This window comes from Papaver somniferum, chromosome 6 (assembly GCF_003573695.1).
Source record: "Papaver somniferum cultivar HN1 chromosome 6, ASM357369v1, whole genome shotgun sequence".
Classification (NCBI taxonomy): domain Eukaryota; kingdom Viridiplantae; phylum Streptophyta; class Magnoliopsida; order Ranunculales; family Papaveraceae; genus Papaver; species Papaver somniferum.
Window position 1 is genome coordinate 49,972,441 of NC_039363.1, and position 26,515 is coordinate 49,998,955.

The window sequence follows — 26,515 nt, forward strand, 5'->3', positions numbered from 1 at the left end:
CTCTTGTATCTTTATTGTTTCTGACTCTTTAAAAGACTTTTTCTGGAAATAACAGAATTCTGTTAGGGTTTGGTAAAAGGTCTTTTTTGGAAATTCCTCATCTTCATTCCTTTAAAATGAAGTTTCTCCTCTTCTGGATGATCATTTCATTTATCTTCTCTATCATGTCCTCCTCTAGTCTTTCAAGCAAAGAAAGTGATGTATGGACTGTTCTGTTTCCCTCTAAGAAGATTCGTTTTGATTCTTCCGATAATGAGATGTGTTATGACAAGCGTATCTCATCGTCTGATGAGAATCTTTCAGTCTCACAATTTGATAAGATCTCTTTAACCATGAATCTTGTCTTGGATCAAGTACGTGCCTTGAAAAGTGAACTCGAAGCTTTCTCCAAAAAACTTGAAGAAAAGATGGATAATCTTGAATCTAGCATTGATCTAATCGAAGATGAGCTTGATGAATATAGAGAATATGAGAAGAATTTTCAAAGTAAGTGAAATGCATCATAGAAGTTTATTTATTGCCTAGTATGTCTTCTTTTTGATTTAGTTGGAAGAATAACTAGTGCTTTGAATAACAATGATTGTGACTACACATAGCTATTATTTGTTCATCTTCTTGTTCTTTTTTAGGTTTATTGGTTTAAATTCTAAAAACTTTTTGGAAGATGATGTTTTTGCAGTATTAATCTTTATGATTTGTTATATTGCAATTTGTTATGGGATATGTGTGTTGACGTCCGTGAACTATGTTTGTCCCATACTTTGTCAAAAGTAAAGTCGTTCGTGATCGGTATTCACGTATTGATAAAAGAATGAATGGGCTTTTGACAAATACAAAAGTTAAGCCTATATTGTCAAATATTTGATGGAAGATAGGTTAAAATCTTTTGTTTTCAAGGATTATGTCTATTAATATCGTTATGCAAGTAGTGGTGGAAAATAGAATGAATCCTTGTGTATTCCGCAGTATTGATCATCCCTGATCCATATTTTATATATTACTGTGAGGCTCCGTAATGTATCTTATGTTGAGCACTATACAACTAAGTTGATTTTTTTAGCTTAGTTGTTGTTCCATGAGATATGTTATGTCGAGCATATTGAACTAAATTAATCATCTTGTTTGGTTATTTAGTTATTGCTCCGTAAGTTTTCTTATGTCGAGCAAAACAAATGACAATTAAATTGATTACTTTTGTGATTAGTTTGGTTGTGTATTCCAATTAGATTAATTATGGTTTCTCTTGTAATTAATCTAGTTGAGTATTTTCGTGTCTCCATAAGTTCTCTTATGTTGAGCATAATCAATTGAATTGATCACTTTTTGTGTTTAATTTGATTGCGTATTCCGATTAAATTAATCATGAGTTTACTTGTGATTAATTTGATTGAGTTTTTGGATATAGGAAATCATTCTCATGGTTTTTTGTGTCCAATAAAAATCCTTATTTTCTTTCGCAATTAAGGTCGCTCTTGTTGTTCCTTCGGGAACGACATCAAATGGGGGAGAGTTTTTTGAACTTGCGCTTAATGGTCATATCTTGAGGGGTGTGCGGCTGTGGAATTTTAGAGGGGTTATCTTGTATCTTTAAACTCCTTGATGAATGCATTTAGATTTAGCTTTATGATTGCATCTAAATTAGTTGGTATGTATTTTTTTTTTTGTCATGAAACGTCTCTTTCGGAAATTTCATTATGATCCATTCTTGTACCTTTGCCAATTTTATTTACAAAAAGGGGGAGAATTAATATGTAGTTCACACTACAAATACATATGGTTTTCGGATCATTGTGTAAGGGGGTGTGTTTCCATGTGAGATGGAGTATGACTAAGGGGAGTGATACATATCACCATAGTATTATTGTTGTAGTTGTGATACAATTGGACTTTGACACTGTGTAATAATACTATGACACTGTATAACAATGATCGAGACCGATGCTTTCTCATTGTTATAGCTACGGATCTTCAAAAACGGTGATGCTAAACTTTCAACCCTTGGGATCATTGGAGTACTTGGAAGTGACGAATATTTCGAGAATTGTTGAAGATTAGGCATGTGGAATAAGAGATACTAAAGTTTCTTTATCTTTTTTGTAATCCATATGTATTGATAGTTTTGTCACTAAAATTGACAAAGGGGGAGATTGTTAGAGCATTGCTCGATCGAACTCGCATGCGTTGCTATCTCAAGCATGTTTGTCAATGTTAGTGATCAAAACTATAAGTCTTGATTTCTAGTCTATTATAGCTAAGTCTCGGACTAGGATAGAAAGTGTAGTTGATCTCAAGGACTTCATGGCGATTCATCATACGAAGAAGAACTACTCAAGGAACCGGTGGAACTTATCGACAAAAAGGTATGTGAAGACTTGAAATTATCTGTCACTCAAAAGTCTATCTACTCTATCTCCTACTCTTTGAGACAAGAAGTCGTATGCTATATATACAGACTTGGATTATACACATTTGGTATTTCGAGCCGAGTATAACTCGCCTATCTATATCTCGAAATATGTATTGGTAAGCTTTTCGCTTTAACCGAGTTTATCTTTACCATGTGATGAAAGTCATATATGTTTCAATCATCTTGAAAATTTCTTTGACGAGAAATGGTGTAACAACTGTATAACGTCCTCTAAGAATGTTTCAATGATTGAAATGAGAGTTTAGATTACATAACCAATGGTGTACATAAGCATTGTTGTGGAAACACATTTATGTATAAGTCCTATTCCTTGAACCAAAGTTTGCGAACTTTGTGGATCAGGAGAACCGGAAGAATGGCGTGAGCCAAGTCCGCGAACTCAGTTTACGAACTGCCGAAGTTCTCAAACCCGAGAATTTCTGTTGGAGTTACAAACTACTGCGTGAAGCTAAGTCCGTGAACTCAGTCCGCGAACTGGTGAAGTTCTCAAATCCGAGAATTTCTGCTGGAGTTTGTAAACTCTGCCCGGTAACTTAAGTCCGCGAACCTAGTCTGTGAACTTGAGAAGGTTATATATCTTAAGATGATTTCTGAACTTAAACTTAAAAAGACTAAGGAATGCAGTTTGCAAACCGTGGCTATAAAAGTTCATGAAACGATTCAAGTGAATCAAATCATCTTTGCTTCAATTGTGTCTTGTGTAGTACATGAGATTTCCTTGCAATTGAACAACTCTCTAACTGGTTCATTTTGAAGTCATTTGAACTAGTTATGGTGAAGAACATGGTTGATATGAAATGCTCATATGGCTAACCTTTTGGTTAACTATTGTTGAACCAACAAGTGCATAAGTTGGGGTACGGTTAACAAACCTAAAAGCGTGCATTGTCAAGTGTGTGTAACAAGCTAAGTTTTCAATCTAACGGTTGAGAAATATTAGCTTGAATATAAATAAGGTTTTCATCTAACGGTGAATATTGAATGCTTTGTTACTAAGCTCACATTGATTGCAAACCCTGATTTGAAAGACTATATAAAGGAGACATCTAGTATTGTGCAAAACTAATCCCCACACCTTACATGTGATACTAGTTTGCATACTAGAGTCGGTTCTCCTTTAACCTTTGGTTTTCTTCTTCTAAACCAGGTTAACGACTTAAAGACTTCATTGGGATTGTGAAGCCAGACCGATACTACTTTTATCGTAGTTGTGTGATCTGATCTTGCATCTTCTATCGTATGAGTATAATCAGATTGATTGGCTTGAGATTGATATCTCCGATAGGAAATACATAAAAAATAATCACAAACATCTTCGTCTCATTGTTTGTGATTCTGCTACATCTTGTTTCCTTACCATACGATTAAGATTGTTGTGAGGTGATTGATAACTCTAGGCTGTTCTTCGGGAATATAAGACTGGATTATCAATTGGTTCATGTTCACCTTGATTATTATCAAAGACGGAACAAAACCTTTAGGGTTTATCCGTGGGAGACAGATTAATCCTTTGATAAACTTGTCTTTGGGAGACAGATTTGTTTATTGTCAAAGCCTGCGATTTTGGGTCGTAGCAACTCTTAGTTGTGGGTGAGATCAGTGGGAGACTGATTGGGGTTTAACTATAGTCCAGTCCGAAGTTAGCTTGGAGTATGCTAGTGTCTGTAGCGGATTAATACAGTGTGTGTTCAATCTGGACTAGGTCCCAGGGTTTTTCTGCATTTGCGGTTTCCTCGTTAACAAAATTCTGGTGTCTGTGTTATTTCTATTTCCGCATTATATTGTTTATCTTTATAATTGAAATGATACAGGTTGTGCATTGTAGATCATCAATTATAATATCCAACCTTTGGTTTTTGATTGTCATTAATTAATCCTTGGATATTGGTCTTTGGTACCATCCAAGTTATTCCTTGTGTTTGATTAAAGACTCGTTGATTTCTATTAGCTCGAGTAAATCAAAACAGAGAGAGATATTAACTCCTTGAGATAATTTTACCTAGATTGAGTCTGACTGTCTAGTTGATTATCTAGAAAGTATTTCGGAGTTAGTCCATACAGATTGCTAAGCGAAATATTGGGTGGTGTTGTTAGAACCCCGCTTTTTCAGATATAAATACGACTAGTAATACTAAGTCTATCAAAATATAAACTAGATCAAGTCGGATCCTAGCCGATCAAGTTTATGGACGAAGCAAATCACGAAGATACAAAATCAATAAGAAAAATCTTTTTGTCTTCAAATTTTAGACAATAACAAACTTGATTCCTTACTTATGATCGATCGCGCACAAAACTTAGTCTATTAATGATGGATAATCACAAGTCAAAGTTAATCCCTTTATCTGGTTTGGGTGAAATTATGTAAGAAGAGAAGGCTCTCAAGAATAATTAAACTAGTTGCAATCAAGAGTTAACAACCATTAGTAAATCAAATCAATAATTGAAAACTATAATAATTATACGATTCTAGTTTCCCACCAACTAGACTAGTAGACACTTCTTGATCCCATAGAAGTCTTTAAACTAGCAGATGTAAGAGATTTTTCCTAATTAGGTTACTCACCTCTCCAAGATAGTATTACGAGAATACTATTTTTAGATCATTGCTCGGTCGAACTCGCATGCGTTGCTATCTCAAGCATGTTTGTCAATGTTAGTGATCAAAACTATAAGTCTTGATTTCTGGTATATTATAGCTAAGTATCGGACTAAGATAGAAAGTGTGGTTGAGCTCAAGGACTACATGGCGATTCAGCATACAAGTACAAGAACTACTCAAGGAACCGGTGGAACTTCTCGACAAAAAGGTATGTGAAGACTTGAACTTATCTATCACTCAAAAGCCTATCTACTCTATCTCCTACTCTTTGAGACAAGAAGTCGTATGGTATATATATAGACTTTGATTATACACATTTGGTATTTCGAGCCGAGTATACCTCGCCTATCTATATCTCGAAATATGAGTTGGTAAGCTTTTCGCTTTAACCAAGTTTATCTTTACCATGTGACGAAAGTCATCATATGTTTCAATCATCTTGAAAATTGCTTTGACGAGAAATGGTGTAACAACTGTATAACGTCCTCTAAGAATGTTTCAATGATTGAAATGAGAGTTTAGATTACATAACCAATGGTGGACACAAGCATTGTTGTGGAAACACATTTATATATAAGTCCTATTTCTTGAACCAAAGTTTGCGAACTTTGTTGATCAAAAGAACCGGAAGAATGGCGTGAGCTAAGTCCGCGAACTCAGTCCGCGAACTGTCGAAGTTATCAAATCCGAGAATTTATGCTATAGTTGACAAACTACTTGCGTGAAGCTAAGTCCGCAAACTCATTCCGCGAACCCAGTCCGCGAACATTGCTTCAATTGTTTCTTGTGTAGTACATGAGATTTCCTTGCAATTGAACAACTATCTAAATAGTTCATTTGAAGTCATTTGAACTAGTTATGGTGAAGAAGAACGTGGTTGATATGGAATGCTCATATGGCTAACCTTTTGGTTAACTATTGTTGAACCAACAAGTGCATACGTTTGGGTACGTTAACAAACCTAGAAGCGTGCATTGTCAAGTGTGTGTAACAAGCTAAGTTTTCGATCTAACGGTTGAGAAATATTAGCTTGAATCTAAATCATGTTTTCATCTAACGGTGGATATTGATTGCTTTGTTACCAAGGTAACTTAATTACAAACCCTGATTTGAAAGACTATATAAGGGGAACTCTAGTATTGTGCAAAACTAATCCCCACACCTCACGTGTGATACTAGTTTGCGTGCTAGAGTCAGTTCTCCTTTAACCTTTGGTTTTCTTCTTCTAAAACCAGGTTAACGACTTAAAGACTTCATTGGGATTGTGAAGCCAGACCGATACTACTTTTATCGTAGTTGTGTGATCTGATCTTGCATCTTCTATCGTACGAGTACAATCAGATTGATTGGCTTGAGATTGATATCTCCGATGGCAAGATATAAAAAGTAATCACAAACATCTTCGTCTCATTGTTTGTGATTCCACAACATCTTGTTTCGCTACCATACGATTAAGATTGTTGTGAGGTGATTGATAACTCTAGGCTGTTTTCGGGAATATAAGACCGGATTATCAATTGGTTCCTGTTCACCTTGATTATCAAAATACGGAACAAAACCTTTAGGGTTTATCTGTGGGAGACCGATTGATCCTTTGATAGACTTGTCTGTGTGAGACAGATTTGTTTATTGTAAAGCCTGCGATTTTGGGTCGTAGCAACTCTTAGTTGTGGGTGAGACAGCTAAGGGAATCAAGTGCGCAGTATCCTACTGGGATCAGAGGCGTAGGGAGTACAATGTACCTTGATCGTGGGAGACTGATTGGGTTCAACTACAGTCCAGTCCGAAGTTATCTTGGAGTATGCTAATGTTTGTAGCGGCTTAATACAGTGTGTGTTCAATCTGGACTAGGTCCCAGGGTTTTTCTGCATTTGCGGTTTCCTCGTTAACAAAATTTCTGGTGTCTGTGTTATTTCTATTTCCGCATTATATTGTTTTATCTTTATAATTGAAATAATACAGGTTGTGCGTTTAGATCATCAATTAGAATAATCCAACCTTTGGTTGTTGATTGTCATTGATTGATCCTTGGATATTGGTCTTTGGTACCATCCAAGTTTCCTTGTATTTGATTAAAGACTCGCTGATTTATTAGATCGATAAATCAAAAAAGAGAGAGATATTAACTCCTTAGATACTTTTACCTAGATTGAGTCTGACTGTCTAGTTGATTCTATAGAAAGTATTCGGAGTTAGTCCATACAGATTGCTAAGCGAAATATTGGGTGGTGTTGTTAGACCCCCTTTTTCAATTGGTATCAGAGCAGGCAAACGTTTAAGACCTTACAAGTCTGTGTTTTAGCGATCTGACTCTATGGACAGTTGTGATATCTCAGTAAACGTACCACCAGTCTTCGATGGCTCAAACTACCTATGGTGGAAAATTGCTATGCGTACTTTTCTTCAATCGCGAGATTTCCAATCATGGGTTTATGTTTTAATATCTATGAGGTTCCCGTTGTTATAGTTGAAAATGCTACCATGCCTAAAAATATCGGTACATATACTGCTGCTGAGTCGCTTGCAAAGCAAAACTCCGACGGTTTGAATGCCATTTGCCATTACCCCATCTTCGACACCATGTGGCTTCATGCTCCACGTCTAAAGATGCTTGGATACTTTAGAAACTGTATTTGAAGGTAACACCAGCGAAAAGGAAGCTAGGCTTCAAAACCTTAACTCCGATTGGGAAAACCTTCATATGGCAGAAGAAGAGTCATTTGATGAATTTTATCACAAAATGTCTGAAATTGTTAATGCATCATTCATTGGGTAGGACTATTCCTGAAAGGGAAATTGTGATGAAGATTCTCAGATCGCTGCCATCTAAATACGAATCTAAAAACATGCCATCGTTGAGGGAAATAACCTTGATACTCTTTCGCGAAATACGCTTGTCGGGAAGCTTAAAATTTTCGATCGCGAACTTAAATCAAGAGATAAACATCACTTGTCTAGTAGTCATGTTACTACTCCTGATGGAAAATCTCATTGTCCTAAATTGATTGATAAGAAAAATGAGAATTGCTTTGTTTCTACGTTGTCTCGGTTTATACAACAGCTTAAGAAAATTCTTAGACAAAGTAAAAGAAAGTCTCAAAAAGAAGTTCGATCAATCAAAAAGGAGGATAAGAGAGTTCAGAAAAACTGTACTAGCGAAACTGGTCTCGTGTGCTGTAAAAGTGTTCATACTTCCAAAGGTCCAGATACTGAGGTGAATAAGATAACTAAAGCATGGATGAATACTCTTGATTATTGTCCTGAGGATGAAATCTGTGATTGTTCTCTTAATCTCTTTGCTGAAAATCACAATCGTGATTCTTATACGACATGTCGAATAACTCCGACTGTGTCTCATAAGCGGTGTCAGCAAATGTCACCCGATTATGTATCACTCTCCAGTCATCTTGACAACAAGGGTGATACAGAAAAACACAAGATGCTACCAAAACTCTCGGTTTCCTTGTGTAAAAATCAGGATCATCTTAGCACGAATGATCAAAAGCAGTCCTGCTCTGCTAAACGTGTGTGCAGAAGAAGAAGAAGAAAAATATCCTGTGAAATCCTTTTTCCCTCAAAAAGTGATTTCTAGAACGTGCAGGATTTGCGCAAATCAACAATCAAGTTCTTCAAAACTGTGATTAAAAGGGAAAGAATGATGTGCATAACTCTTCTTTCCTAAAGAATAAGCAAAAACTTGGATTAACAAATAATTCCCCCCTCACGAGATATATCCCAGTCCTATATTGGATTGGAATGATTATGATCTTTAATCTTGTTATTCATGATTCTTTCGTCTATCCCTTTAGGCAAGAATCATGATTTTGAGAGGGTTGTTTGGAATGTGTCTGTTAATTCTCTAGAGTATTCGGCTTTTGTTTATTCTCCTCTTGTAGTTATTGTTTCTTTCTGACTCTTTAAAAGACTTTTTCTGGAAATAACAGAATTCTGTTAGGGTTTGGTAAAAGGTCTTTTTTGGAAATTCCTTCATCTTCATTCCTTTAAAATGAGTTTCTCCTCTTCTGGATGATCATTTCATTTATCTTCTCTATCATGTCCTCCTCTAGTCTTTCAAGCAAAGAAAGTGATGTATGGACTGTTCTGTTTCCCTCTAAGAAGATTCGTTTTGATTCTTCCGATAATGAGATGTGTTATGACAAGCGTATCTCATCGTCTGATGAGAATCTTCAGTCTCACAATTTGATAAGATCTCTTTAACCATGAATCTTGTCTTGGATCAAGTACGTGCCTGAAAAGTGAACTCGAAGCTTCTCCAAAAACTTGAAGAAAGATGGATAATCTTGAATCTAGATTGATCTAATCGAAGATGAGCTTGATGAATATAGGAATATGAGAAGAATTTTCAAAGTAAGTGAAATGCATCATAGAAGTTTATTTGTTGCCTAGTATGTCTTCTTTTTGATTTAGTTGGAAGAATAACTAGTGCTTTGAATACAATGATTGTGACTACACATAGCTATTATTTTCATCTTCTTGTTCTTTTTTAGGTTTATTGGTTTAAATTCTAAAAACTTTTGGAGATGATGTTTTTGCAGTATTAATCTTTATGATTTGTTATATTGCAATTTGTTATGGGATAGGTGTTACGTCCGTGAACTATGTTTGTCCCATACTTTGTCAAAAGTAAAGTCGTTCGTGATCGGTATTCACGTACTGATAAAAGAATGAATGGACTTTTGACAAATACAAAAGTTAAGCCTATATTGTCAAAATTTTGATGGAAGATAGGTTAAAATCTTTTGTTTTCAAGGATTATGTCTATTAATATCGTTATGCAATAGTGGTGGAAATAGAATGAATCCTTGTGTATTCCGCAGTATTGATCATCCCTGATCCATATTTATATATTACTGTGAGGCTCCGTAATGTATCTTATGTTGAGCACTATACAACCAAGTTGATTTTTTAGCTTAGTTGTTGTTCCGTGAGATATGTTATGTCGAGCATATTGAACTAAATTAATCATCTTGTTTGGTTATTTAGTTATTGCTCCGTAAGTTTTCTTATGTCGAGCAAAACAAATGACAATTAAATTGATTACTTTTGTGATTAGTTTGGTTGTGTATTCCAATTAGATTAATTATGGTTTCTCTTGTAATTAATCTAGTTGAGTATTTTCGTGTCTCCATAAGTTCTCTTATGTTGAGCATAATCAATTGAATTGATCACTTTTTGTGTTTAATTTGATTGCGTATTCCGATTAAATTAATCATGAGTTTACTTGTGATTAATTTGATTGAGTTTTTGGATATAGGAAATCATTCTCATGGTTTTTGTGTCCAATAAAATCCTTATTTTCTTTCGCAATTAAGGTCGCTCTTGTTGTTCCTTCGGGAACGACATCAAATGGGGGAGAGTTTTTTGAACTTGCGCTTAATGGTCATATCTTGAGGGGTGTGCGGCTGTGGAATTTTAGAGGGGTTATCTTGTATCTTTAAACTCCTTGATGAATGCATTTAGATTTAGCTTTATGATTGCATCTAAATTAGTTGGTATGTATTTTTTCTTTTGTCATGAAACGTCTCTTCGGAAATTTCATTATGATCTCATTCTTGTACCTTTGCCAATTTTATTACAAAAAGGGGGAGAATTAATATGTAGTTCACACTACAAATACATATGGTTTTCGGATCATTGTGTAAGGGGGAGTGGTTTCCATGTGAGATGGAGTAGTATGACTAAAGGGGAGTGATACATATCACCATAGTTATTGTTGTAGTTGTGATACAATTGGACTTTGACACTGTGTAATAATACTATGACACTGTATAACAATGATCGAGACGATGCTTTCTCATTGTTATAGCTACGGATCTTCAAAACGGTGATGCTAAACTTCAACCCTTGGGATCATTGGAGTACTTGGAAGTGACGAATATTCGAGAATGTTGAAGATTAGGCATGTGGAATAAGAGATACTAAAGTTTCTTTATCTTTTTTGTATCCATATGTATTGATAGTTTTGTCACTAAAATTGACAAAGGGGGAGATTGTTAGAGCATTGCTCGATCGAACTCGCATGCGTTGCTATCTCAAGCATGTTTGTCAATGTTAGTGATCAAAACTATAAGTCTTGATTTCTAGTCTATTATAGCTAAGTCTCGGACTAGGATAGAAAGTGTAGTTGATCTCAAGGACTTCATGGCGATTCATCATACAAGAAGAAGAACTACTCAAGGAACCGGTGGAACTTATCGACAAAAAGGTATGTGAAGACTTGAAATTATCTGTCACTCAAAAGTCTATCTACTCTATCTCCTACTCTTTGAGACAAGAAGTCGTATGCTATATATACAGACTTGGATTATACACATTTGGTATTTCGAGCCGAGTATAACTCGCCTATCTATATCTCGAAATATGTATTGGTAAGCTTTTCGCTTTAACCGAGTTTATCTTTACCATGTGATGAAAGTCATAATATGTTTCAATCATCTTGAAAATTTCTTTGACGAGAAATGGTGTAACAACTGTATAACGTCCTCTAAGAATGTTTCAATGATTGAAATGAGAGTTTAGATTACATAACCAATGGTGTACATAAGCATTGTTGTGGAAACACATTTATGTATAAGTCCTATTCCTTGAACCAAAGTTTGCGAACTTTGTGGATCAGGAGAACCGGAAGAATGGCGTGAGCCAAGTCCGCGAACTCAGTTTACGAACTGCCGAAGTTCTCAAACCCGAGAATTTCTGTTGGAGTTGACAAACTACTTGCGTGAAGCTAAGTCCGTGAACTCAGTCCGCGAACTGGTGAAGTTCTCAAATCCGAGAATTTCTGCTGGAGTTTGTAAACTCTGCCCGGTAACTTAAGTCCGCGAACCTAGTCTGTGAACTTGAGAAGGTTATATATCTTAAGATGATTTCTGAACTTAAACTTAAAAAGACTAAGGAATGCAGTTTGCAAACCGTGGCTATAAAAGTTCATGAAACGATTCAAGTGAATCAAATCATCTTTGCTTCAATTGTGTCTTGTGTAGTACATGAGATTTCCTTGCAATTGAACAACTCTCTAACTGGTTCATTTTGAAGTCATTTGAACTAGTTATGGTGAAGAAGAACATGGTTGATATGAAATGCTCATATGGCTAACCTTTTGGTTAACTATTGTTGAACCAACAAGTGCATAAGTTGGGGTACGGTTAACAAACCTAAAAGCGTGCATTGTCAAGTGTGTGTAACAAGCTAAGTTTTCAATCTAACGGTTGAGAAATATTAGCTTGAATATAAATAAGGTTTTCATCTAACGGTGAATATTGAATGCTTTGTTACTAAGCTCACATTGATTGCAAACCCTGATTTGAAAGACTATATAAAGGAGACATCTAGTATTGTGCAAAACTAATCCCCACACCTTACATGTGATACTAGTTTGCATACTAGAGTCGGTTCTCCTTTAACCTTTGGTTTTCTTCTTCTAAAACCAGGTTAACGACTTAAAGACTTCATTGGGATTGTGAAGCCAGACCGATACTACTTTTATCGTAGTTGTGTGATCTGATCTTGCATCTTCTATCGTATGAGTATAATCAGATTGATTGGCTTGATATTGATATCTCCGATAGGAAAGACATAAAAAATAATCACAAACATCTTCGTCTCATTGTTTGTGATTCTGCTACATCTTGTTTCCTTACCATACGATTAAGATTGTTGTGAGGTGATTGATAACTCTAGGCTGTTCTTCGGGAATATAAGACTGGATTATCAATTGGTTCATGTTCACCTTGATTATTATCAAAAGACGGAACAAAACCTTTAGGGTTTATCCGTGGGAGACAGATTAATCCTTTGATAAACTTGTCTTTGGGAGACAGATTTGTTTATTGTCAAAGCCTGCGATTTTGGGTCGTAGCAACTCTTAGTTGTGGGTGAGATCAGTGGGAGACTGATTGGGGTTTAACTATAGTCCAGTCCGAAGTTAGCTTGGAGTATGCTAGTGTCTGTAGCGGATTAATACAGTGTGTGTTCAATCTGGACTAGGTCCCAGGGTTTTTCTGCATTTGCGGTTTCCTCGTTAACAAAATTCTGGTGTCTGTGTTATTTCTATTTCCGCATTATATTGTTTATCTTTATAATTGAAATGATACAGGTTGTGCATTGTAGATCATCAATTATAATATCCAACCTTTGGTTTTTGATTGTCATTAATTAATCCTTGGATATTGGTCTTTGGTACCATCCAAGTTATTCCTTGTGTTTGATTAAAGACTCGTTGATTTCTATTAGCTCGAGTAAATCAAAACAAGAGAGAGATATTAACTCCTTGAGATAATTTTACCTAGATTGAGTCTGACTGTCTAGTTGATTATCTAGAAAGTATTTCGGAGTTAGTCCATACAGATTGCTAAGCGAAATATTGGGTGGTGTTGTTAGAACCCCGCTTTTTCAGATATAAATACGACTAGTAATACTAAGTCTATCAAAATATAAACTAGATCAAGTCGGATCCTAGCCGATCAAGTTTATGGACGAAGCAAATCACGAAGATACAAAATCAATAAGAAAAATCTTTTTGTCTTCAAATTTTAGACAATAACAAACTTGATTCCTTACTTATGATCGATCGCGCACAAACTTAGTCTATTAATGATGGATAATCACAAGTCAAAGTTAATCCCTTTATCTGGTTTGGGTGAAATTATGTAAGAAGAGAAGGCTCTCAAGAATAATTAAACTAGTTGCAATCAAGAGTTAACAACCATTAGTAAATCAAATCAATAATTGAAAACTATAATAATTATACGATTCTAGTTTCCCACCAACTAGACTAGTAGACACTTCTTGATCCCATAGAAGTCTTTAAACTAGCAGATGTAAGAGATTTTTCCTAATTAGGTTACTCACCTCTCCAAGATAGTATTACGAGAATACTATTGTTAGATCATTGCTCGGTCGAACTCGCATGCGTTGCTATCTCAAGCATGTTTGTCAATGTTAGTGATCAAAACTATAAGTCTTGATTTCTGGTATATTATAGCTAAGTATCGGACTAAGATAGAAAGTGTGGTTGAGCTCAAGGACTACATGGCGATTCAGCATACAAGTACAAGAACTACTCAAGGAACCGGTGGAACTTCTCGACAAAAAGGTATGTGAAGACTTGAACTTATCTATCACTCAAAAGCCTATCTACTCTATCTCCTACTCTTTGAGACAAGAAGTCGTATGGTATATATAGACTTTGATTATACACATTTGGTATTTCGAGCCGAGTATACCTCGCCTATCTATATCTCGAAATATGAGTTGGTAAGCTTTTCGCTTTAACCAAGTTTATCTTTACCATGTGACGAAAGTCATCATATGTTTCAATCATCTTGAAAATTGCTTTGACGAGAAATGGTGTAACAACTGTATAACGTCCTCTAAGAATGTTTCAATGATTGAAATGAGAGTTTAGATTACATAACCAATGGTGGACACAAGCATTGTTGTGGAAACACATTTATATATAAGTCCTATTTCTTGAACCAAAGTTTGCGAACTTTGTTGATCAAAAGAACCGGAAGAATGGCGTGAGCTAAGTCCGCGAACTCAGTCCGCGAACTGTCGAAGTTATCAAATCCGAGAATTTATGCTATAGTTGACAAACTACTTGCGTGAAGCTAAGTCCGCAAACTCATTCCGCGAACCCAGTCCGCGAACATTGCTTCAATTGTTTCTTGTGTAGTACATGAGATTTCCTTGCAATTGAACAACTATCTAAAGTTCATTTGAAGTCATTTGAACTAGTTATGGTGAAGAAGAACGTGGTTGATATGGAATGCTCATATGGCTAACCTTTTGGTTAACTATTGTTGAACCAACAAGTGCATACGTTTGGGTACGTTAACAAACCTAGAAGCGTGCATTGTCAAGTGTGTGTAACAAGCTAAGTTTTCGATCTAACGGTTGAGAAATATTAGCTTGAATCTAAATCAGGTTTTCATCTAACGGTGGATATTGATTGCTTTGTTACCAAGGTAACTTAATTGCAAACCCTGATTTGAAAGACTATATAAGGGGAACTCTAGTATGTGCAAAACTAATCCCCACACCTCACGTGTGATACTAGTTTGCGTGCTAGAGTCAGTTCTCCTTTAACCTTTGGTTTTCTTCTTCTAAAACCAGGTTAACGACTTAAAGACTTCATTGGGATTGTGAAGCCAGACCGATACTACTTTTATCGTAGTTGTGTGATCTGATCTTGCATCTTCTATCGTACGAGTACAATCAGATTGATTGGCTTGAGATTGATATCTCCGATAGGCAAGATATAAAAAGTAATCACAAACATCTTCGTCTCATTGTTTGTGATTCCGCAACATCTTGTTTCGCTACCATACGATTAAGATTGTTGTGAGGTGATTGATAACTCTAGGCTGTTTTCGGAATATAAGACCGGATTATCAATTGGTTCCTGTTCACCTTGATTATTATCAAAAACGGAACAAAACCTTTAGGGTTTATCTGTGGGAGACAGATTGATCCTTTGATAGACTTGTCTGTGTGAGACAGATTTGTTTATTATAAAGCCTGCGATTTTGGGTCGTAGCAACTCTTAGTTGTGGGTGAGATCAGCTAAGGGAATCAAGTGCGCAGTATCCTGCTGGGATCAGAGGCGTAGGGAGTACAATGTACCTTGGATCAGTGGGAGACTGATTGGGGTTCAACTACAGTCCAGTCCGAAGTTAGCTTGGAGTAGTAGTTTGTAGCGGCTTAATACAGTGTGTGTTCAATCTGGACTAGGTCCCGGGTTTTTCTGCATTTGCGGTTTCCTCGTTAACAAAATTTCTGGTGTCTGTGTTATTTCTATTTCCGCATTATATTGTTTTATCTTTATAATTGAAATAATACAGGTTGTGCGTTAGATCATCAATTAGATAATCCAACCTTTGGTTGTTGATTGTCATTGATTGATCCTTGGATATTGGTCTTTGGTACCATCCAAGTTTTCCTTGTTTTGATTAAAGACTCGCTGATTTCTATTAGCTCGAGTAAATCAAAACAAGAGAGAGATATTAACTCCTTGATATACTTTTACCTAGATTGAGTCTGACTGTCTAGTTGATTCTATAAAGTATTTCGGAGTTAGTCCATACAGATTGCTAAGCGAAATATTGGGTGGTGTTGTTAGACCCCCGCTTTTTCAATTGGTATCAGAGCAGGCAAAACGTTTAAGACCTTACAAGTCTGTGTTTGTAGCGATCTGACTCTATGGACAGTTGTGCTATCTCAGTAAACGTACCACCAGTCTTCGATGGCTCAAACTACCTATGGTGGAAAATTGCTATGCGTACTTTTCTTCAATCGCGTGATTTCCAATCATGGGTTTATGTTGTTAATGGCTATGAGGTTCCCGTTGTTATAGTTGAAAATGCTACCATGCCTAAAAATATCGGTACATATACTGCTGCTGAGTCGCTTGCTGCAAAGCAAAACTCCGACGGTTTGAATGCCATTACCCATCTTCGACACCATGTGGCTTCATGCTCCACGTCTAAAGATGCTTGGGATACTTTAGAAACTGTATTTGAAGGTAACACCAGCGAAAAGGAAGCTAGGCTTCAAAACCTTAACTCCGATTGGGAAAACCTTCATATGGCAGAAGAAGAGTCATTTGATGAATTTTATCACAAAATGTCTGAAATTGTTAATGCATCTGTGCATTGGGTAGGACTATTCCTGAAAGGGAAATTGTGATGAAGATTCTCAGATCGCTGCCATCTAAATACGAATCTAAAAACATGCCATCGTTGAGGGAAATAACCTTGATACTCTTTCGCGAAATACGCTTGTCGGGAAGCTTAAAATTTTCGATCGCGAACTTAAATCAAGAGATAAACATCACTTGTCTAGTAGTCATGTTACTACTCCTGATGGAAAATCTCATTGTCCTAAATTGATTGATAAGAAAATGAGAATTGCTTTGTTTCTACGTTGTCTCGGTTTATACAACAGCTTAAGAAAATTCTTAGACAAAGTAAAAGAAAGTCTCAAAAAAAGTTCGATCAATCAAAAAGGAGATAAGAGAGTTCAGAAAAACTGTACTAGCGAAACTGGTCTCGTGTGCTGTAAAAGTGTTCATACTTCCAAAGGTCCAGATACTGAGGTGAATAAGATAACTAAAGCATGGATGAATACTCTTGATTATTGTCCTGAGGATGAAATCTGTGATTGTTCTCTTAATCTCTTTGCTGAAAATCACAATCGTGATTCTTATACGACATGTCGAATAACTCCGACTGTGTCTCATAAGCGTGTCAGCAAATGTCACCCGATTATGTATCACTCTCCAGTCATCTTGACAACAAGGGTGATACAGAAAAACACAAGATGCTACCAAAACTCTCGGTTTCCTTGTGTAAAAATCAGGATCATCTTAGCACGAATGATCAAAAGCAGTCCTGCTCTGCTAAACGTGTGTGCAGAAGAAGAAGAAATATCCTGTGAAATCCTTTTTCCCTCAAAAAGTGATTTCTAGAACAGTGCAGGATTTGCGCAAATCAACAATCAAGTTCTTCAAAACTGTGATTAAAATGGAAGAGAATGATGTGCATAACTCTTCTTTCCTAAAGAATAAGCAAAAACTTGGATTAACAAATAATTCCCCCCCTCACGAGATATAGCCCAGTCCCATATTGGATTGGAATGATTATGATCTTTAATCTTGTTATTCATGATTCTTTCGTCTATCCCTCTTAGGCAAGAATCGTGATTTTTGAGAGGGTTGTTTTGGAATGTGTCTATTAATTCTCTAAGAGTATTCGGCTTTTGTTTATTCTCCTCTTGTATCTTTATTGTTTCTGACTCTTTAAAAGACTTTTTCTGGAAATAACAGAATTCTGTTAGGGTTTGGTAAAAGGTCTTTTTTGGAAATTCCTCATCTTCATTCCTTTAAAATGAAGTTTCTCCTCTTCTGGATGATCATTTCATTTATCTTCTCTATCATGTCCTCCTCTAGTCTTTCAAGCAAAGAAAGTGATGTATGGACTGTTCTGTTTCCCTCTAAGAAGATTCGTTTTGATTCTTCCGATAATGAGATGTGTTATGACAAGCGTATCTCATCGTCTGATGAGAATCTTTCAGTCTCACAATTTGATAAGATCTCTTTAACCATGAATCTTGTCTTGGATCAAGTACGTGCCTTGAAAAGTGAACTCGAAGCTTTCTCCAAAAAACTTGAAGAAAAGATGGATAATCTTGAATCTAGCATTGATCTAATCGAAGATGAGCTTGATGAATATAGAGAATATGAGAAGAATTTTCAAAGTAAGTGAAATGCATCATAGAAGTTTATTTATTGCCTAGTATGTCTTCTTTTTGATTTAGTTGGAAGAATAACTAGTGCTTTGAATAACAATGATTGTGACTACACATAGCTATTATTTGTTCATCTTCTTGTTCTTTTTTAGGTTTATTGGTTTAAATTCTAAAAACTTTTTGGAAGATGATGTTTTTGCAGTATTAATCTTTATGATTTGTTATATTGCAATTTGTTATGGGATATGTGTGTTGACGTCCGTGAACTATGTTTGTCCCATACTTTGTCAAAAGTAAAGTCGTTCGTGATCGGTATTCACGTATTGATAAAAGAATGAATGGGCTTTTGACAAATACAAAAGTTAAGCCTATATTGTCAAATATTTGATGGAAGATAGGTTAAAATCTTTTGTTTTCAAGGATTATGTCTATTAATATCGTTATGCAAGTAGTGGTGGAAAATAGAATGAATCCTTGTGTATTCCGCAGTATTGATCATCCCTGATCCATATTTTATATATTACTGTGAGGCTCCGTAATGTATCTTATGTTGAGCACTATACAACTAAGTTGATTTTTTTAGCTTAGTTGTTGTTCCATGAGATATGTTATGTCGAGCATATTGAACTAAATTAATCATCTTGTTTGGTTATTTAGTTATTGCTCCGTAAGTTTTCTTATGTCGAGCAAAACAAATGACAATTAAATTGATTACTTTTGTGATTAGTTTGGTTGTGTATTCCAATTAGATTAATTATGGTTTCTCTTGTAATTAATCTAGTTGAGTATTTTCGTGTCTCCATAAGTTCTCTTATGTTGAGCATAATCAATTGAATTGATCACTTTTTGTGTTTAATTTGATTGCGTATTCCGATTAAATTAATCATGAGTTTACTTGTGATTAATTTGATTGAGTTTTTGGATATAGGAAATCATTCTCATGGTTTTTTGTGTCCAATAAAAATCCTTATTTTCTTTCGCAATTAAGGTCGCTCTTGTTGTTCCTTCGGGAACGACATCAAATGGGGGAGAGTTTTTTTGAACTTGCGCTTAATGGTCATATCTTGAGGGGTGTGCGGCTGTGGAATTTTAGAGGGGTTATCTTGTATCTTTTGACTCCTTGATGAATGGATTTAGCTTCGGCTTTATGATTGCATCTAAATTAGTAGGTATTTTTTTTTTTTTTTTGTCATGAAATGTCTCTCGGAAATTTCATTATGATCCCGTTCTTGTACCTTTGCCAATTTTATTGACAAAAAGGGGGAGAATTAATATATAGTTCACACTACAAATACATATGGTTTTCGGATCATTGTGTAAGGGGGAGTGGTTTCCATGTGAGATGGAGTATTGATTAAGGGGGAGTGATACATATCACCATAGTATTATTGTTGAAGTTGTGATACAATTGGACTTCGACACTGTGTAATAATACTATGACACTGTATAACAATGATCGAGACCGATGCTTTCTCATTGTTATAGCTACGGATCTTCAAAAACGGTGATGCTAAACTTACAACCCTTGGGATCATTGGAGTACTTGGAAGTGACGAATATTTCGAGAATTGTTGAAGATTAGGCATGTGGAATAAGAGATACTAAAGTTTCTTTATCTTTTTTGTAATCCATATGTATTGATAGTTTTGTCACTAAAATTGACAAAGGGGGAGATTGTTAGAGCATTGCTCGATCGAACTCGCATGCGTTGCTATCTCAAGCATGTTTGTCAATGTTAGTGATCAAAACTATAAGTCTTGATTTCTAGTCTATTATAGCTAAGTCTCGGACTAGGATAGAAAGTGTAGTTGATCTCAAGGACTTCATGGCGATTCATCATACAAGAAGAAGAACTACTCAAGGAACCGGTGGAACTTATCGACAAAAAGGTATGTGAAGACTTGAAATTATCTGTCACTCAAAAGTCTATCTACTCTATCTCCTACTCTTTGAGACAAGAAGTTATATACTATATATATATATACTTTGATTATACACATTTGGTATTTTGAGCCGAGTATACCTCGCCTATCTATATCTCGAAATATGAGTTGGTAAGCTTTTCGCTTTAACAAAGTTTATCTTTACCATGTGACGAAAGTCATGATATGTTTCAATCATCTTGAAAATTGCTTTGACGAGAAATGGTGTAACAACTATATAACGTCCTCTAAGAATGTTTCAATGATTGAAATGAGAGTTTAGATTACATAACCAATGGTGGACATAAGCATTGTTGTGGAAACACATTTATGTATAAGTCCTATTCCTTGAACCAAAGTTTGCGAACTTTGTTGATCAAGAAAACCGGAAGAATGGGGTGATCCAAGTCCGCGAACTGCCGAAGTTCTCAAACCCGAGAATTTCTGCTGGAGTTGACAAACTACTTGCGTGAAGCTAAGTCCGCGAACCCAGTCCGCGAACTGGAAAAGTTCTCATACCCGAGAATTTCTGTTGGAGTTTGTAAACTCTGCCCAGTAACTTAAGTCCGCGAACCTAGTCTGCGAACTTAAGAAGGTTATATATCTGAAGATGATTTCTGAACTTAAACTTAAAAAGACTAAGTAATGCAGTTTGCAAACCGTGGCTATAAAAGTTCATGAACCGATTCAAGTTAATCAAATCATCTTTGCTTCAATTGTGTCTTGTGTAGTACATGAGATTTCCTTGCAATTGAACAACTCTCTAACTAGTTCATTTGAAGTTATATGAAGTAGTTATGGTTAAGAAGAACGTGGTTGATATGGAATGATCATATGGCTAACCTTTTGGTTAACTATTGTTGAACCAACAAGTGCATACGTTTGGGTACGTTAAAAAACTTAGAAGCGTGCATTGTCAAGTGTGTGTAACAAGATAAGTTTTCGATCTAACAGTTGAGAAATATTAGCTTGAATCTAAATCAGGTTTTCATCTAAGGGTGAATATTGAAAGCTTTGTTACTAAGCTAACATTGATTGCAAACCCTGATTTGAAAGACTATATAAAGGATACATCTAGTATTGTGCAAAACTAATCCCTACACCTTACATGTGATACAAGTTTGCATACTAGAGCCGGTTGTCCTTTAACCCTTGGGTTTCTTCTTCTAAAACCAAGTTAAAGACTTAAAGACTTCATTGGGATTGTGAAGCCAGACCGATACTACTTTTATCATAGTTGTGTGATCTGATCTTGCATCTTCTATCGTACGAGTACAATCAGATTGATTGGCTTGAGATTGATATCTCCGATAGGCAAGATATAAAAAGTAATCACAAACATCTTCGTCTCATTGTTTGTGATTCCGCAGCATCTTGTTTCTCTACCATACGATTAAGATTGTTGTGAGGTGATTGATAACTCTAGGCTGTTCTTCGGGAATATAAGACTGGATTATCAATTGGTTCCCGTTCACCTTGATTATTATCAAAAGACGGAACAAAACCTTTTAGGGTTTATATATGGAGACAGATTGATCATTTGATAGACTTGTCTGTGTGGGACAAATTTGTTTATTGTCAAAGCCTGTGATTTTGGGTCGTAGCAACTCTTAGTTGTGGGTGAGATCAGTAAAAGGAATCAAGTGCACATTATTCTGCTGGGATCAGAGGCATAGGGAGTACAAATGTACCTTGGATCAGTGGGAGACTGATTGGGGTTCAACTACAGTCCAGTCCGAAGTTAGCTTGGAGTAGGCTAGTGTCTGTAGAGGCTTAATACAGTGTGTGTTCTATCTGGACTAGGTCCCGGGGTTTTTCTACATTTGCGGTTTCCTCGTTAACAAAATTTCTGGTGTCTGTGTTATTTCTATTCCACATTATATTGTTTTATCTTTATATTTTATATAATACAGGTTGTGCATTTAGATCATCAATTAGAATAATCTAACCTTTGGTTGTTAATTGTCATTGGTTGATCCTTGGATATTGGTCTTTGGTACCATCCAAGTTGTTCCTTGTGTTTGATTAAAGACTCGCTGATTTCTATTAGCTCGAGTTAATCAAAACAAGAGAGAGATATTAATTCCTCGCGATGCTTTTACCTAGATTGAGTCTGAATGTCTAGTTGATTCTCTAGAAAGTATTTCGGAGTTAGTCCATACAGATTTCTAAGCGAAATATTGGGTGGTGTTGTTAGACCCCCCGCCTTTTCACTATTAGTTGGCTACGCAAAAATAATAAAGTTGAATTTTTCTTGGCTCGTTATAAGTTTGTAAAAAGAAGAAACTTCACTATTTATAGACCAAGGTAGTTTGGAAACAAAGGAATTTCCACAACCGAAGATATTCTTAAGATATAGAATAAAACACCTAAATTCGGTTTTATGAATTCCAGCCAATATCCAACTGTATAACCGAAATCTTCATGGACAACTCAATATTAGACATCACTTAACAAATATATGTTTCCGGAGATATGTTTTGGTTACTGATAAAACAAAACATATTCATTTCGAAAATCTTAAAAAGATTCTCTACTATTTCAGTTTGGGATCTCACCTTGAGTATCAAGGAATATCTTTGAACAATTAAGAAATAAGATTTCAACGCATGTTCAACTTACTCATTATCTCGACATTTTGAAATTTATTTTGTAAACCCAATTTCTAAATTACACAAACCGTAAAGTGTACATGACTTAAAGAAATCGGTTTTGCTTAGTGGAACCGGTTCTACCATGACTCCTAAAGCAAGTTAAGATTTGTTCTACCTTGACTCTCAATATAGGTAAGGACCGGTTCTACCTTGACTCCCATATAAGTTAGGATCGGTTCTACCATGAGTCCTTATATAGGTTAATTAAGATTGGGCCAACCGTAAGATCTTCAATGAAAACCGGACCATCAATCTTTTTGATTTCTTTTTTATTACGAAACAAGTTCGTATGTCTACTTCCTAAACTCATGTAATTGAACATAGTTTTATAGGTATGAAATCAAACCTATGTTCACTACACAATCTAGTAATGAGTTACAAAGATTATGTCGATGTCGCAATTACGAAGTTCAAAAGGTAAGCATTATACTTCGTTATTAAATCTACCAATATAAAACACTTATCACTGTTGATGTATTGTTCCTTGACACTTTGATCATAATATGATGATCAAGTCTATTATACTAGAGTTTCATATATATAATTTTGCATGTTATGTTTTCAATAAGAAACAACTTGAAAGCTTACGATATATAAGTGAAAACAAGTCAAGTCATGTATTACTAACCTAGAAGGATGATGTTATTGTCGGTGTCGATATGTCTTCGAAATCTTCAGGTTTTCGGAGTAATACTTGTATGTCTCAACATTCCAGACTTCCTAGTCTAACCTAACGAAATGGACTTTAGTAATCTAATCAAGCGACTTATGAGTTTTGATACTAAAATATGACAACTAACCTTGACATACCAATGCTTGGTAGGTTCAAACAAGAAATTCTATATTATTTTAACAATATCCATATTTTCTTGTTTTTCAAAAAATTCTTAAAGGTTGTATTAGGGAGTTGATGATCGTACAGAATATCGGGCTTCCTTTTTGTTTTTTCCGCTTTTTTAACACCCAGTCCACCATATCTTTCCATTAACATTAAGATTAAAATTATCGTCGGGAATCCTCCTATGTTGGGATGAGGGTTTGAGCTTTTCGTAAAGAATGAGGAGACCCATGATGCCAAGAGACATTTGCATCCTCGTAAGGTGATTCCTTTAGTTGGTACTTGATATCTGAAAAGGCGGGGGTATAACAGCCACACCCAATAATTCGTTTGGAAATCTTTATGGACTAACTCCAATATAATTCTGAAAGAATCAACTATACAGTCAGACTCAATCAAGGAAAATATATCCAAGAGTTATATCTCAATTTCTCAAATTAATCTGCAATCGAACAGATAGGAATCTATGAGCCGAATCAATATGAGAAATAACTTGGATTGTATCAAAGACCAATATCTAAGCGTCAATCAATTTCAATCAACAACCAAAGGTTGGATTTACCAATTGATTGAACTACGCACAACCTGTGATATTTCAATTATATAAAAAATATAATGCGGAAAAGAAATAACACAGATACCAGAAATTTTGTTAACGAGGAAACCGCAAATGCAGAAAAACCAAGGGATCTAGTCCAGATTTGAAAACCATATTGTATTAAGCCGCTACAGAATCTAGCCTACTACAAGTTAACTTCAGACTGAAATGTAGTTGAGCCCTAACCAATCTCACACTGATTAAAGTATAGTCGCGTTCCTTAAGTATCTGAATCCCAGCAAGAATCTGCGCAATTGATTCCCTTAGACGATCTCACCCACAACTAAGAGTTTCTACGACTCAAAGTCGAAGACTTGATAAACAAATCTTCCTCACACATAAAAGTATATTAGAATAGATAAATCTGTCTCCCACAGAAATACCTACGAAGTTTTTGTTCCTTTTGTTGATAAATCAAGGTGTTCATGAACCAATTGACTACTTTTTAACTTACATATCGAAGATTGAATCTCAAGCAAATCTTAGAGAATATATCACTCGATACGATAGAACAAAGTAAGAACTGAACACGCAATTACAAAGAAAATATTTGGGTCTGGCTTCAGAATCCCAATGAAGTCTTTAAGTCGTTAACCTATAATGGTTTTAGGAAAAACCTAGGTTAAAGGGGAATCGACTCTAGTCGCAACTGGTATCACACATGAGGTGTGGGGATTAGGATTCCCAGTTGCTAGAGTTCTCCCTTATATAGTCTTCAAATCAGGGTTTGTAATCAATGTTACCTTGGTAACAAAGCAGTCAATATTCACCGTTAGATGAAACCTGATTTAAAATTCAAGCTAATATCTTTCCACCATTAGATGGTTTTTAGCTTGTTACACAAAAATGAAATATACATACATTTAGATATGGGTAACCGTACCTAAACGTGCATATTGAGTTGGCTCAATAACAGTCAACCGAAGTTAGCCATATGAACACTTTTTTCTTAAAGTTGTTCATCTTAGCACTTCAGGATCAATTGATAATCAAATGTATCTAATTGTGTTACTCATAGAGTTGTTCAATTGTTTATATTCTCATAGAAGTATACAAGACACAATTGAAGCAAAATCGGATTGATTCAAAAGAATTAGTTCATGAACATTTTAGCCACGGCTTGCAAAGATTGCATTGCTTAATTTATAAATGTATTTGTTGCTGAGTATGAAATCATATATAACCGATTTAAGAACTTGAACCACTTAAGTTTCCAAATGGGTACGCGAACTTAAGTTTCAGACATTGGTCACAAGCCGACAGTTTGCAAACGGGTACGCAAACTTTAGCTCCGGAAAGAATTCAGTTGAAACCGTTTGCGAACGGGTGCGCAAACTTGGCTCCAGGACTTCAACAGTTAAATCAGTTTGCGAACGGGTATGCTAACTGAAGTACCCTGACTTAAACAGTTGAATAAGTTTGCGGACGGGTATGCAAACTTCCGGTCCTGAATTCTTTCAAAATAATTCGTATACTAAGTACACAAAACGTAATGTATCCAGACATGGGTTTTAGCTCTTAACTCCCATTTCAATCATTGAAACATTCTTAGAAGAGGACAATAGTTGTCTCACACAAACTATTAGCGTATAAGCAATTTTCAAGTGATTGAATGATCAATACGAGACATTCCTGAAAAGACGAGGGTACCCAAATACAACAGAATCTTTAAATTATTCACCTATAAGTCCTTTTACCGAAAGTGATTGTCTATGGACAAAGTCGAGACAATACTACAAATCAGTGTTCACACTTTGTGTGATCGTCTATGGATACGAGATCGAGATAATACAACAATCAATGTGTGATTACTTGATAATAGGTTCGGACTTAACCAAACTCTATAGGATCACTATCAAGTATTACGAAGTTAACATTTGTGTAATATAATTTAAATTACAATAACAAAAATTATAATTGCGGAAAGGAAAAGTAAATGACACAACAGTATTTTGTTAACGAGGAAACTGCAAATACAGAAAACCTCTGGGACCTAGTACAAAATTGAATACTCTCAGAAATTCTCTATACAAAATCTAAACCAAAAATTCGTATAGTTGAGACCAAGCAACTAAACCTAGTTCACTTAGTTTATTCAGTATCCCTGCGCTTCCGATGTTCAATAAGTGCACGCACTGGAATAATTAATTTGGATCGTGTTCCAAACATTAAAGGAACAACAAATCTGTTTGGTAACAACTCTCTTG